Raw genomic sequence first — 14,724 nt, forward strand, 5'->3', positions numbered from 1 at the left:
TTGAGGGAAGAGACAGACATTCTTCCTTACATTAAGATTTTGCTTTTTTTTTTTTTAAGCAATGCTGCATCTTTCTCCAGATTTTATTAAAATCTTTTAACAAACATACTTGAGATTAACTAATGCATCTTCACATTTTCTCACACCCCAGGAGTCAATTTAAACAGCTTGTTTTCAACCTGAAACTTTGCGTTTCCTTCATGCAGATGGATATCCAACAGGTGCTAAGGCAACTCTGTGAGATTCACTGTAAATGATCCTGTTGAAGTAATCTGGATTAAAGCCAGAACTAAAATGGGTTTTCTTCTCGCTTTTTAAAATGCAAGTCCTTTCAACTCTGTTTATAATGGGCCTTTTAAAAAAAAAAAAAAATTGAATTTGCATTGCTGCAGGTATAACTAGCTGCCTTGTAAAAGAAGGGACAAGCCATTGGTGGTGGCAGGAACTTTTCTCCAGCAGTCGGAGGGGTGTCATATGCCTTGAGGCTTCACAAGGCACCTGCCTACATCCAGAGAAAGGGTGTCTCAGCCATCTGGCCTCCATCCTGCCTCCAAGACATTCCCCAGACTTCAAAGGGAAACTGAAGGGCAAATGTGACTTGCCGGGGCTGGGCAGGGGTTACTGCCTTGCCCCTGACTTTGGACTTTTGAGCTTACTTTGTAGGTGAAAGATCTCACCCTTCTGCATGGGGACCCTGACATTTTAAATCTCACATATGAACCACGACACCCGATAAAGAACTGGCACACTGGTATCAAAAATCTGCAGCTCGGTTTCAACAATCTAAAAAATTTCAGAGGAAGTTCTGCATTATCCATGTATCAGCCCTTAGACACAGCATTTAAAGGACAGCCAAGATAAAGTGAAAACTCGCACTGATTCTATGTGTTTCTGAGGAAAAGAAGTGACCAAGAGAGGAAGGCAGCTCCAGATAGAGCAAAGAGAAACAATGGGAAGATCCAAGGCCAGATGCCTTACGAAAGCAGAGAGACGAGTGAACAGAAAGTCATGGATAGCTTTGAAAGCTGATGTGGGAGAGAGATACAGAGGAAAATGACTGGTTGAGAACTTGCATGGGGCTTTTGACAAGGCAAAGGTGCTGCTGTGCTGCCAATATGAGACAACTTAGCACAAAACAAATTGCTCCAAAAACATATTGCATGGTGCTTTAAGAAACATAAATTTCTGAGTGATTTAGATTTTCTTGTTTGAGAGTGACTGTTTTCTAATCTAAGAAGAGAACACCTGAGAGAAAGTGGTAAGTTCTCCCCAGAATAAGTTTAACTTCCCCACCACCACCACCTGCCCCAGACTTTCAGCAAGAGGTTCTGGTGAAACAAAATGGGATCTAAAAGAAAAAATTTAAGCAGACTTAAGTAGTTCTCAGCCCCAGTATCCAAGCAGTCTTCACCCAAACATGAAATAGAAACAGACTTAATGCTGGGTGCTTGTCCCAGGAAGGCTGGGAACACCGTATTAACCACTTAAGATTCTGCAAAAAGAAAATACAGAGGGAAAAGGAGACATCAGAAAATCACCGCTTCAGGTCTCCACACCCTAGACGAGGAATACAGCTAAAAGCTTCCCACCAGAACAAAATACAGTTAAATACACATTGGCTAGCTTCTTTAGGGATAGCACAAAGAAGATACAACGAAGAGCAAGCAGAAGATCATTTATCACCAGAGACGAAAAATCTTTATAAACAACATTATAAATTGAAAAGGAGAAAAAGTAGCAAATGGATGCTAAGGCACCAGAAATTACCTTTTAACTGATACTCCCTGGCGTACAACAAAATGAAACTTACAAGGATAGAATTCAAGACCCTGGGAAGACTGTAGCAAAACAGTATGGGCATCCCTCATCAAGAGATACATCTAGTATATAATCAGCTAGTATTTAGTATACACAAGTAACAAACACAGTTGCAAAATAAGCCATAATTTTGAGCACTGGCACAAGCAATGTTGCTACTTTTAAAGAAGAATGTTAACTTATTTACTGTAAGCACCTCAAATATTTTCCAAATCTATGTCAAAGGTATACACTGTCTGATGCTTCACCAGGATAGAGTGAAGTATGTGTGCACATACACACACAAGTGCATGAAACCCAACTCAAAGTAAGCGTAAGCTTCGTACCTTGTGTGTTCATACACTCATATCGATTTCAGATTTTCTTTAAGCCTAGAAGCGAACAGTTGACCTGCCTTACACTGGTTCCACAGAGAATTATTTCAATGAAAACAAATACAGCCTTTTCAATCTTTTGAGTAAATTTCACAAGTATAATTTAGGCATATTTGCCAGATAGAAGTCATAGCGAAGAAGTGTCATGCTGTACTGAATTTCTTGATGACAAAAGCATCACAGCTCATTTGACACAGGATGACTCAAATATTGAGTCTAGGATTATTCTGCAATACTCAGGAAAATATCAGCAGATTTTCCATATAGTAGCAATATAAGGACTATAGCAAATTACTTTTCAAGAAATGTTGCATTTCTCCTATAATTGAAATATCATACCATAAGAAAATGAAAAAAGCATTACGTGCTTTGGCTATGCATATTAAACATGCCCAGATTATACATTTGACTTGACTTTACCAGGTACTGGTATTTATTCTTTCCCAAGCATTCAGGAAAATACTTTATTTCAAAGAAATGACAGAATACCTTCAGCTTCCCTAATAAGCAAATGTAATTTCAGCCCGAGGGTTCATGGCAGTCTCACCTAATCATGCTCCTGGCCACTGCAGTCCCCCTTGCTCTGGCTCCTGGTCTCGGACTTCCCCGAGCAAAATGAACTGCTTCACCATACTAAACCAGCAAAAAGCCAAGCACTGTATTTAATTACGTAATTTTTGCCAGGTTAGATTTCAGTGAGCTTAGCATTCTGGAACAGCTGAACAGGGGAGCTCCTGAGCCCAGGAGGATGGGACAGCCAGCAGGCAGGTCAGGCTGCTGCCACAGAAGAGCCCCCAGCCAGCCAAGCTGACCACAAACACCGCTCGAGAGGTCAACAGCCACGCTGGAGGAAAGGGTCACTTGCACTGGCTCAGCATTTCAGGAGGTGAAAGGAAAATGGAGGACCTACATGCCCAGCTCTGCTCACCTGAGGAAACATCTTCTGCAGGACTTGTTTCACTCTCTCCAACCCACAATACACGTAATGGTATTATTATAATAATTCTGTGATTGCGTCAGGCCAAAAGGGTATTTGCAGTTATGTGGCTGGCAAACCAACAGCAGTGAGTACAAGAACATGCTCTAAATTCCTTATGTAATGAGCCAAATTTACTATTACAGCCAATTTTACAAAACTGTCTTAGCATTTTAACTTTAAACCCCCAAAAAGCAACAGCACATATCAAAAAAAAAAAAAAAAAAAAAAAAAAAAAAGAGCAGCAATCTCTTAATATATCTCAAAAAAGGAAGCAATTAAGACTCATACTTTTTCCAGTAACATCAAGGACACTGGAAAATTGCATAGAAAATAAGAAGATTGCCAGGAATTACACTATTTTTGTAGATGAAAGGATGGGGAAGAAGTGGGAGGAGAATGAGCTGTCTTCCATATTGTGTAGTTAATTTTCCAATTGAATTGTCATCGCAATGCTTTTACTTCAAAGTTTATCACACAATTGCAGAGACATGAACCACTATCAAATCTTCCAAATGCAACTCAGATTTTCAGTCCAGAACTACATTATCATCTTTATACTAAACTTCACAAAATAAACTGTTCTGAAAACTTACAGTAAGGTGAGGTTGCTCCAAACCCCAGTGTAACAAGCATGGATTGGTCAGCTAGTTTCTCCAACTCTCTGCTTTTACTATCTAAAAATTGGGTTACACTACAATTTCTTGCTTTTCTGTATCTTAAATCAAGATACTCAGTATATCAGCCATAACCTTTGAAATATTGTACTTGTCAGGCTGCAGATCATGTGTTATTTGGGGGGGGGGGGGGGGTGTGGAGTTCTCTCTTATGCAAGAAGTATCAAATGCTACTGAATTTGGACGCAAAGATGCATTGCACAAATGGCTTCAAAAGTGTATTTATGCAAACAAGGAGAGATAACCATGAAAGACCATCAGGCATTGGCATTGTCAAAAGCCTCCTCCACAGATACTCACACAGCTTGACTGCATCTGCAGAATAAACTACTGAAAAATATACACCTGTGTGATATTTTAAAAATAAACCTGCTCCCTTCTGTTTGATCCGAGAATCTTCCCCAGACCACATCCCCCTCACAGTTTGATTAGCGTATTGAAGTAATGTACACAGCAGGTACCATGGAGACCCAGATTAAGTAGTCACTGAAATGAAGATTTTCCACACATGGAAAGCAGTGATATTAATATACTAATTATATGTTTCTTCACAACTATGTTTAAACCATCTTAAACAGCCACAATACTTAAGGAAAGGACAGGAGACAGCATTTTTTTCTTGCAATGTAGCATAAGTTCTTCTGCATGATTAAGCTAAAAGGACCACCACCATTTTTCATAATGTCTATCAGAAGATTTAAAAGTCACTGGAAGTGTATGATGATAATAGAGATTTAGGAATTTCTCATCTCTCAATCTTTCTCACACCACCTTACCCATTATTTTATCCTCAGGAAGAGGATAAAAGGCTCCTATCCTGGACAACATTTAATACGTAGACCGCTGGTTTCCCTTACATAGTTTATTAATTAAGAATGCAAATATAATCTTAGTTTTAAACTTCATCATAGCCCAAAAGACTAGGCTTTTCCTTTTTCATGTGATTTTCACTATGTGGTTTTTTCTTCTCATTTCTTATTGATACTTTCAAAAGCAAACAACTGTTTTATTTGTGACGTGAAATACATGGTGTTTCAGCAAAATAATAATAATAAAAAAATCCTATCCTTCCACCCAACTGCATCATAACAAAGGGTTTCCTTCTATTCTGTTTGTTTTACAAGTCCTATTGCCACAGCAGTGCAGGAAAGGATGCACTCTTGGAACATGCGATGGATCAAAATAGGAGGGTGTTGGGCAGAAAGCATCACATATTACTTCTTCAAGTAGTCTCATAAGATAAAGGATTTTTTTAAAACTATATAAAACTATAAAACTTTACTCTTCAGTCAAAGCGTCAATGCACATCATATAGTTTAACTAAACTCTAGTACCCAAAATCTTGTGAGGATGCTTCCCCCCCCATCCCCAGTTACTTAACCTCTAGTAGAAATTTCTCATTGGAGCGTAACTTAGCAATTCAAAGAATCAGGTTTTTAATTCCTATTTGTTAGGATTTCTAAATTATTCTCCTCTACTTTCTCCTTTCTAATATTTACCTTTACACCAGGCTTTCTGTACCTGTTTCTAAATGACATAGATATCATGTGAGTAATCTCTTCTGGCTGAAAATGTAATTTATTTTAATTGGAACTGAAAACTTGTTTGAGGGGTGGCAGGAGGAAACTGTTCCTATTTCCTGCTATAGTTCTCTCACCATCTAATTACACCCATAAAGAGAAACAATGGGAAGGCTGTGTGTTATTCAGTTTAATGTGGTTAATTACATGATTCCTTGTATGCATGCAAATACACCAGAGCCTCACAACTGATACAGCACCCACACAGCACATTTATCAGCTGTAACAATTGTGCTTTGAGATCACATACAGTATACCCTCTAGATATAAAAACTGGAAAAGGTTTCTAGTTCACAGGAAAAAAACTGAACATTTTTTCAGCAGCAGAACAGACAACCAATCAAAAAATTCTAACCATTAGCATCTGTATTTTCCACAAATTTCTTGTCAATATGAATTAATTTCTTGCAACTAGAAACATACCCTTCTTACTGAAATACCCTTCCCCATGCTTTCCCTGTAGACAGATACTTTGGGGAGGTCTTTTTTTATACCCCCATATGCCAAAATACTAACAGGAGTTGAACCAAACACTTCCAAAAGTTTGAAGAGATTTGGGGCACCTCAGAACAGAATAAAGATACCAGATAGATTTTTTGCAAGTCAGATTCTGTGCCCAGGTAGTCCTGAGGACACAAAAATCATATTTTAAATATTATCTATCACTGAGGCCAAGGTTTAGGTTTCAGTTGGGACAAGGACACATCAGGTGGATTGATCCTCCTCATTAATACTCTTTCTTCAAAGTCCTGCATAAGCAATACTTTGTGAGTCCAAAGGCAAACAGAGAGGGTAGGTGGTCAAGGAGGGTTCAGAAGAGACAGCTGCGGGCACTCAAAACACCATGCTCTCCTCCACACACTTCAGTAACCTTAATGGGGAATAATTATCAGTCCAGCACTGCAGAGTAATAGCTCTTAATGATAGCTTAAATGTCAACACTGCCTGCCCCAGGAAGCACATGTGAAAGGACTTGGACTTGAGAAAAGACAAACAACTCAGTGCTCAGAGAACAACTCTTCCAAGGCCAGATTTTTCAAGAATAAAGTCACCAAGGGGAAAAAAAAAAAAATGGGAAAAGGAACTGCATATGGTCCTCCTTCGATGAAGAGTCAATGAAATGTTTCAGAGGCTTAGCATGATGCAGCCTGAGCTCAGATGAGTCACTGGGGTTCTTGGAGCAAAACAGACAATGTGGATAATTGATAAAATAGGGGCAGACATTAAGAGGGATAGTCCTGATGCTTGAAGAATATGATGGCTTTTGTGAGGAGTTAACCTCCCTCCTCACTACACAGTTGGAACAGTAGGAGGTCTGTTCAGAAACATGGTGTTAAGAAGGAAGGAGGCATGTGTACAAGTTAGAAGGAAGAAGATGGATTAATTGAGAAAAGAAGTGGCAGAATTTAGCCCTGATCTATCTTTGAAGCTAGCCCTGCTTTGAACAAGGGGCGGGACCATGTGACTTCCAAAGGTACCGGCCAACCTAAATTATCCTGTAGTTTTGAGGAAAGGGCTTAATGTAGGAAGAACATAACAAAAACAACAACAACAAAAAAAACAACACAAAAAAAAAAAAAAAAACCAAAACCAACCAAAAAAACACATTATCTTCATTACTGAATGAAATCCTATGCTGAAAAATGTGCTCTAGTTTGGAGAATAAGTCACTGATACCTAAGAAAAGCATGTGATATAATACGAGAAAAAGAACCTGCAAAAGAGAAGATAGATGTCTTTTGGCAGACTAATGCTTTGCTTTTGTTTAAACTAGCTAAAGTGAGTAATTTAGCTTCAATAGCACAGTGAATAACTGCTATTGCTACAAAGTTTTAACCTTTACCCACTCAATTAATGTTAGACCTTAAAAGCTCTTCTCAAAGAAAAGCTTTACATAAAAACTAGGAAAGATGATATTCCTATTCCTGACATCCTTACAGATTAAAAAAAAAAAAAAAAATACAGCCCTTGAGGTTTTAGAACACACACAGAACAAGGTTTGATCAACTAATGGGAAAACTTAGAATTTTTGCTTATGCAATTGAAATGCATTTCCTTCTGCTGTACAAATCTGCTCCAAGCAAGGTGGCAGATCTTCATCATTTCATTGTCACCTCAATCCAACACAAATCCAGTTTATTTTTCCCTGCCTCCCCAAGTAACATAACCTAAAATTTTTCCCAAATGTTTATTTAGAAAATCAGACTTGAAAACAAAAGGCTGACTTGCATTAATTGCTTATACTTATCTGCTCTCCCACACTTGTGGTAGTCTTCTGGCCTGTGCCTATAGCAACAACTGGAAACCTTTCCATTCTGGTTTTACACCATAATGGTTATTCTTTCCCTCTTGCACATTAAAGAATATATGGCCTTGATAGCAGGTACATCAGGAAGCAGCCAGACATACCAAATGCATACCACCAGATGGCATCTTCAACCAGTTACATTTTAAAGAGCTCATGCCTTCAGAAGGAGATCCTGCATTTGATATAGTCTTTGTATTCTGAAGACTCAAGCCTCTATACTACAAAAAGCAGAAGCACCTTTGAACACCTAGATTGGCGCCAATGATCTGAAAGTCATTTTGTGTTGCTAAAATCATCAGTTTGCTGAGGATACATTTGTTCCCTCAACAAGGATTCAGGGAGCCATAGAAGTATTCTGCACCATGCTTGGTGTCTTCTCCCCACCCATCTCCTTAATGCTTCTCTAATTTTACAATAAAATCTAGGTGCAATGCCATTAAATTTCCATGGAGGGACTAGTGGTTTACACAGGATTTAATTACATTGGAAGCTGGCCCTCTATATTAAAAGGTGGTTTTGGCCATAAATAACCTCTATGTGTGTTTGGAAATTAAGTTTTTCTACTATAATGAGCAAGTCTATTTCCAGTAGGAGATACCTTAATAAAAGCAAAAGAAAACAAACGAAAAAAACCCAAACCCCAAGTAATTCTAAGAGAATCAGTAGACTACAAACCTATTTTTAATCTGCTGCAATCAATCATGAAAATAACAAGTATAGCATACAAAACACCCTCAAATCCTTAACAATGATTGCTTTATTGTACTTAGAGAGCAACCTAACGTCACTTCAATACTGGCTTACCATGCTAATCTCATTTCAAGTAAAATTTTGGTGAAATGGCTATCACCTGTCATAGGCTCTAATAATCAACTGCAGTTCAGAGACAACATATTTTCTTATTTGTTTAGAATCTAAAGATGATTTTCTCCTCAGAGGAGCTTTACCCTTTCAACTGGAGTTTTTAAGATTGTTTGGGGAAAAAATATAACCTGGTTTTAAGTATGTAGGCTGATCTCACAAACATCTCTTAGGTCTACTTCTCTTTACTTTTAATTGTGTATCTGCACTGAGGCTAGCTTTTTCCCCTCTTAAAGTTTAGTAAGAGCCAAAGGAAATTAAGTGAAACAAAGAAGAAACATCAGCTTTCATAATTTATTACTCTAGACAACTCCGACTATTGCCCATGACAGAAAGCAAGCCAAGCAGAAAGAAAAATGGAAGTGTTCTTGCACTGCCACTTCGTCAAAGGCTGAAGTCACGCAATTGATTTCTATGGCCACTGGCAATGCCCCCGGCCCATGTTGCCACCCTGCAGCTCTCAGGCTGTATGTACAGAGGGCACTGAACACAAATAAGAACATGCATGAAAGATGAGCTGAAATGTGGTGTGGGTTGTTTTCTTTGGCTTTTTAAGGTCATCAATTAAAAATTATACTTTAAAGTATTCTTTATTAATACAGGTTAATAAAGAATAAATCTGACACAGTTCACTCAATTTGACCTCCTTGATTATTCAGAAAAAAATTTTTTTTGGTCTGGCTGGATAAACTCCTGCAGTGAACTTGACAAGCAGTTCATTTTGATTTCTGAATTCAACCTATTTTGATTGAAGCAATACTTTTGTGATGTTTTCCACTTGTAAAGGTAGAATATCTTGCAGGGGTAGATCTGGAGCAAGAAGGGGGAGTAAGAGTGACTGTCAAATATTCAACATGGCAACTTTCAAAAGTAACATCTGAAAGCAATGATGCTGATACACCTAATGAGCTCCAAGGATTCTCCGCAGCACCTTCCCTTTTGTGGAGCACCAAAAGGCTGGTTTTGATTCTTAGCCACAGGCTCTTAAGTTGGAGCTTAATCCATTGCCATTGTGTCCTTGGGCTGCCTGCTTTAAAGATGATGACATAGCTAGATTCAGAAAAACTCACAAAAAGGAACAACACTGACTTAAGCCAAGCGATCCACAAGGTTCAACACAACTGCTGAGCTCAAGGGATTATTTACGCAATAAAGAAAGGGAACGACAAAATGGCATACGACTGAGATTCCTCTTGAAAATTTAATTCTTGCTGAATCTCCATCAGATGATGAGGAGCAAGATCATCCTCACTTATCAAGAATATTTTCTCAGGAAGTAATTAGCAACCTGAGTGGTATCAGTACATGAATTTCAACTAGATTTAGATGCCCAAACCTAAGAGAAGAGAGAAGCAGAAGCCAATACAGTAATTCTGGAGACAGCACCAAGGAACAAGTTTAAACTCACCATTTAATGATTTGATGCCCTAAAAAAGGCACATAATGACTCCTGGATCAGAAGAAAATGTTATGGCTTGACACACTACCAGTACAAATCACGTACACTATTGCCACAATCCCCTGTGATGCCTCCCGAAATCAACTCCAGATTGAAAACATGCTCCTGTTCAGCACAATTAATCTTCACAATTGTTGCATTTATTTAGAGAGCATAGATTTTATAGAGTTTAAAGACAATTTAAAAATATGAGATTTTTCAAAACTAATTAAAATGTTTTGAACTGTAGCAGATTTTTTTTTCATTTAAAAAGGCAGTATCTTCACAGAGGATATTATATACACCTGGAAATTATTCTATAAATGTTTTATCTAGATAAACTACAGAAAACCAAATAGAGAAAGTATCTGTCTCAGCTCCGGTAATATTTTTTAGAATAATTAAAATGCTAATGAAAAAGCATCTAAAGGCAGGAAGAAGTAGAAGAACCACCCATCCCAGAATAATATCCTTCTATAAGCATCATTTCCAACTTCTAATGCTGAGTTACGCTCTTCCTAAGTGATGACAGGTAATGTTTATAATATCTCTTAAGAAAGAACCTGCTAGTTATCTCCTTTGCACTTGCCAATGCTTCACAGTCAGGTTTTGGTGAAAGGTTAGACACACAAATGTAAAGCACAGATGAAGGCAAGAGGTGACTGGTGTTAGCTCCAAAAGCACAACCAGACTCTAAACAACAGGGGTACACATCAGTACATCGATTCCCAAATCGGATGAATGCAGTGGTACCTCCAAGTGGCAATGATCAGCTGACAGAAAACGCTGTTTGTCTCTGTCTTGCTATTACTCTGCCCTCTCACACTCCAGTTCCTTTTCTTCTCTCCTATAGCTGTTCCCGGCTTGATTTCTACACTACAGATGCTCTACAGCTGTTGCAGGTACAGTGTGATTAAGACAGAATCAATCCCCCTTCCAGCCTCATGCACATATAAATCATGTTCCTCTATTATTTCACACACACACATAACGTGGGGTATGCTGGTTCGTGCATGACTGGAGGGGGGGGGGGGGGGAGGCAAACATTTGCTAGAATTTCCATCTGCCCCCTTCCAGGTCTTACTCATTTCAGTAGCTCCTCCATTCAAAATGGGTGAGGAAGGAACGTGGGTGGCTGCGATTTCAGCAATGATCCCACTGCATTCCCGCACCCCTTGCCAATATAAACTACGACCAAAGATTGAGTTGAATTAACCTGAGGCCAGAATCAAAAGGAGGAATAACTATGCAAAGCTAAGAGAACACAAAAGGCAAGAACAAAGGATCTCTTTCTTTCTAATGAGGATTACACAGTGCAAACATCAAGGTGATTTTCAAAAAAGAATCCAAGTGTCAAAGACCGAGAACTACCCAGTTCTAACTCAAGTTGTGCCACGAACTACATAATTGCAGAGCAAATAAAAAACCTGATTTACAAGTTTCAGAAAAATCTCTGAGAAGCTACAATAAACACCACTGCTATGACGTACTATGTCTTCTCGGAATAGCCCTAGAAGAAATGCTAACATGCTATAGTGTGCCATCAGTATTTATATGATGAAGCAGCACCCACACACTAAATAGAAGATGGTAAGAACAAGGTCCTAAAGACTTAAGTATTTGCAAGCAGTTGGTTTTGTATTTTTGCTAGTGGTTATTTTTTAATCAATGCAATTTCTGTGCTGACTTGAAGCCCAATACATATTTGATCGTCCATTTCACACCATCAAATTAAGCTCCATATCTGAAGAGCATCTTAGACTCCATGATTTCACTTTGGCTTATTTGACTATGATTTTTGCACCAAAGCAAGTTAACTATAGAGAGATTATTTATAAGAACAAGTGAGGTAGTTGTAAAAATACAGTCTGTAGTATCCACTGTCTTGGCAATAATGATAGATTTAAGCAGCTGCTACAGGAAAATATCAGCTCTGCCAAAATATCAGATGCTAATGTCTGAAGTAGCTCAGTTAAGCTACAAGACACAATCACTTTGTTCTACCAGGGGTGCAGGCAGGCATATTTCAATCCATATCTGGAACCGACAGAAGCATTTAGGGCAGGAACAGATCAAAAAAAGTTTGAATACATACAGCCTTACATCTTCACCTTCTTTCAGAAGTCACAGTTTTTCAGCCACAAGTGATTTGATGTATTATGAGTTCTTAATAAAGCACGCAAAACAGCTGGACGAGTGTCAGTTTTAATCAGCAATCCAATTAAAGCATCCAATCAAGTTCACCTTAGCTGTTCAACAGTATGTTTATATCATAAATTATTTTTAACAGGAGTGTAACATGCAGGTTTGCTGTATTTTAATGACATATTCAACGGCAATATGTAAGGGGAAATAATTGTTGCAGCAGCAAACTGTGCTCATGCATACATTGAGAAAAGAGTATATATCTAGCACGTTTTAAAAAATGATGGCAAATATTTCTTCATAAAGTCTAATTAATTTATTAAGTCAGAGAACACATCTGCCTTATACAGGCGCGTAAAAAGAATTGGACTATCATTTGTTTTCAAGAAGGATGCAAGAGTACATGATGCTGCTGATACTTTCCCTTTCCTCCTCTTCCATGGTGTCAACCTGTTCTGTTGAAATGTCATATTATTTATGCAAACAAGATCATGAATGGATATTAAGAAAGAAACAAGTCAAAGTTTGTTTCAAACTAACATTTACCTCACTGCAGCCAATGTTAATTTTCCTACAATGAAGGAGAATTAACTGCAGGCAATTTATTCTGAGTGAGAATAATTTGCTGAAAAGTGTCCGGTTCTCAGGTGTCACTGGTCCAGACAGGGATTGTGTACCAGTATAACACAGAAACTCAAACTGATGTAGTTATATCAGGAACATTTGGGGTTCTCATGCATTTTAAGACTAGAATGAACAAAATATCAGCAGGTTTTCAGAATGACTAGCAATACAGTTAAAGCAGCTAAAGAAGTTACTCACAACTGAAAGATACCACTATTTGGCTGAGATACAGAAAAAAGTGTAACCAGCACCCTGATTTGGAGGGCAGACCCCATCACGTACTTACTCTTAGTATCACAAACAATATTAAAGATGCGTTTTAAAGATAACTTTAATGAATGCATTATGGCAAAGAAGGGAAAAGAATAATTCTTCTGTTCAACACTTTCCCTCAGAAGCTACAGGCATCTAGACTTCAAACCAGCATTAAAGCTTTTAGACTTGGGAATCTGAAGACACCAGCCACTTAGGATGAAGGTTTACAATTTGATCATGTAAATGCTTTTTTCACAACACGTAAGTAAATATTTTAGTTATAACAGTGCCCTGGAAATTCAATAGTTTCCTCAACAATAATCATGGTACATTAGGTTTAGAGTATAAATTAAATTACTTAAGTGTGAAATAGAGAAGTTTTAACTAAAATTGCCTTTACTGAAATGTTAATTTCAGACAAACTTCAATGTTGTACTAATATGGATAGATCTTCCACTACTTGTAGGCCCCTAATAAGCAATCTTGTTTATTTTCCATGCTGGAATTCTATCTTAAACTGCTTCAAAGGTAAAAATCAGAAAGAACTGTTTTAGTTTGACTCTCCAATTGCATCAGATCATTTACATGTGTGCTACAGTTCAATGCAATTTTAAACATTATTGCCTTTTTACTACAATATGGGCATAAATGGTTTTATTAGCTTGCCTTAGCATTGATCACTTTAGCTGGAAATTCTGATGTTTACAAAGTTTTAACTTGCACAGCACTAGCAACCTACTAATATTACTTTATGCTACCAAATGAGAGAAATTGGGCAAAGGAAAAATGCATGTGGAACATGAGGACATGTTCAGGCCCAGGAGACCCTACCATCCCATGGAATAATGTACCCAGAGAATATCTGGAAGCCTCAAAGATCATACAGGCACAGGCTGGCAGGAAAAGGCTTTCCCTCTGTAGTTTTTATGGGCCTATAATGCACCAAAGGTTCTGAAGGTCACCAGAGCTGCTGCAGTTGTTCCCACACAGGCTATCCCCAGATGCCTACAACCTCTCCCCTCCCATCAACGTAGAGTTCAAATTGCAAAAACCCTCAGCGTGCTCACTACAATACAAACTTTACAAGCAATTCAAGTATTTAAGTTGTGTTTCCATACCGCTGCAACAATCAACCAAGCCGATGGAATTTTTTACCCAAAGACACTACAATGAAACTGCAAGTGGGTGTATTCCCCCTTAGCATGCACAAGGTTAGTACTTACATACCTATTGGAAATAGATACGCACCCTACCTTACATTATGCGATGCAAAGGGAATAGCAAGGAAGGCTCTGCAAGCACAGTGGTTTCCTTGCATCTACCACAACCGTAAATGCGGGAGCTGCGAAAAACAGGACTAGTAGAGGAAAACAATATGGCCAAGGAAAAGACCTGCAGAGACTGAGACGTTTTCTATGCTGCAACAGTAAGCTTTTATTCTGTCTTCATCTGGTGCTCTCCTATCTTCACAGACCAAGCTGCACACACCTGGCATTTCAGAAAGCTTGGAACACAGGATAGCACAAAGTCAGGGCTTTCTCAATGAAGCATGTGAATGTTTAGAACAAAAGTATATGCTTATTTTACCTATTTCCCATTTTTTCTAAATGAGGGACTGACAGATGCTGCCCTCTGTGCCTGCACATGGCCTGGCTGTTATCACCAGGA

General features: G+C 38.4%; 1 protein-coding gene across 7 annotated transcripts in view; it reads right to left on the reverse strand.

Moving 5' to 3' along the window:
* PPP3CA (protein phosphatase 3 catalytic subunit alpha) overlaps window positions 1-14,724 on the reverse strand; it is a 203,683-nt gene that overhangs the window by 94,856 nt on the left and 94,103 nt on the right. Inside the window, exon 1 of one of the 7 annotated variants that reach the window (XM_030014160.2) lies at window positions 2,740-2,782. The exons of the other annotated variants lie outside the window; for them this stretch is intronic. The gene's annotated coding sequence lies outside the window, so the exon portion shown is untranslated. Of the gene's footprint in view, window positions 1-2,739; window positions 2,783-14,724 lie in introns of those variants that run through there. 7 annotated transcript variants of the gene reach the window in all.

This window comes from Aquila chrysaetos, chromosome 1 (genome assembly GCF_900496995.4).
Source record: "Aquila chrysaetos chrysaetos chromosome 1, bAquChr1.4, whole genome shotgun sequence".
Taxonomy (NCBI): domain Eukaryota; kingdom Metazoa; phylum Chordata; class Aves; order Accipitriformes; family Accipitridae; genus Aquila; species Aquila chrysaetos.